We start from the raw sequence: 1,726 nt of genomic DNA on the forward strand, positions 1-1,726 counted from the left end.
TTTCTTTAAAATTTTCTATTTATTATTTTCATAAAAGTAGGATTCGAATGAAAACCATTGTAGAAAGATAGGCTTGACGAGTGTGTGAGTGAATGAGCAGAATAGGGCCATAATGGCCCCTATGACTAATTGAATTGTGTAGACTGTAGACCATATTTATTTTCCAAAATAGGGCGTTGGAGTTTGGTGACATCATGTGCCTTAACAACGATTTGAAGAGTAGTCAATTGTTGTTCGCTAGCTATGATTTTTCTTGAAAATACAAAAATAAAGAACAATTAAAAATAACTTAGGATGATTAATATTGCCAAGTCCTCATAATGAGTGCCAAACTGTTTAGTCTAATATTTATTTATAAGGAAAAACTAGAATCAACTTAATTTAATTGTTGCTAAAAACCTCAATGAAACAAATTTAACTAATACAACAAAAACAATAACAAAATATCCAGTGAAACTCTACAAGTGAGGTCTAGTAGAGTAGAGCGTACACAAATCTTATTACTATCTCAGGAAGATAGAGAGGTTATTTTCGAAGATCCACGTCTCAAGTGTAGCAGATTCAAGTAAAAAGAATATGAAAAAAAATGGAAAAATATAGCAACTAACAAGAGAAGCAGTGCAAATTCTACAAAAAAGGAACAAAACCAATAAAATAATGTGATAATCGAATAAATAACATGCTATGATAGATATCAAAATCAAGAACTACAATAATAGAACAATGACAAAGACCAACAAGCCTAACCCCCAGAAAGGAAGACAATACTCCATTGCCTACTAACTTTTTATCCTAATACATATTTTCCACATCCTTCTAGCTAAAGTCATGTCCTCGGTAATCAAAAGTTATGTCATGTCTTGTCTAATCACCCCTCCCTAATACTTTTTCTGCCTACCTCTCCCTCTTCTCGTACCTGTTATAACCAATCTCTCGCACCTCCTCATTGAGGCGTCTGCACATTCCCTCTTCACATATAACAAACTTCTCGCACCTCCTCACCGAGGAGTCTGCGCATTTCCTCTTCGCATGTCCAAATCATCTCAATCTCACTTTTCTCATCTTGTCCATCACAGAGGCCACTCCCATCTTATCATGCATATCATTTAATGCTAATCTCATCGGTCCTTCTATATCCAGACATCCACCTCAACATCCTCATTTTCGCAACATACATTTTTTGAACATGAAAATTCTTAACTAGCCGACACTTCGCCCTATACAACAAAGCCTCTCTAACCTTCTCTTATCATACAAGACTTTGGATGCAAGCCTTCACTTCATCTACGCCTCACCAATACAATGTGTGATATCATCATCAATGTCTTCACTTCTTGGATTATAAGCCCAAGATACTGAAGTGTTAAGTCTCACTTACACGCCTGCTGCCTCTTGCATTGCGTCACTGAATTTGCAGTCCAAATACTCTGTTGTTGTCCTGCTTAACCGGAACCCTTTAGAATTCAAAGTTTATCTCCACACCTCTAACATATTATTAACTCCACTACTTGTCTCATCAATCAATATTATGTCATTTGCAAATAACATACATCAAGATAAGTGATAAGTAACAAATTTAATTAATACTCCTAATAATCGATTTTTTTTAAAGTTTAAACATAGATAAAAGACAAGTATGAAAAAGGATAAAAAGAAAAAACTTTACACAAATATAATGATGCTATCCCTATTTTTCTCAAAAGACTCAACACCCCACCCCCCCCCC

Source organism: Solanum tuberosum, unplaced genomic scaffold (assembly GCF_000226075.1).
Source record: "Solanum tuberosum cultivar DM 1-3 516 R44 unplaced genomic scaffold, SolTub_3.0 scf00877, whole genome shotgun sequence".
NCBI lineage: Eukaryota > Viridiplantae > Streptophyta > Magnoliopsida > Solanales > Solanaceae > Solanum > Solanum tuberosum.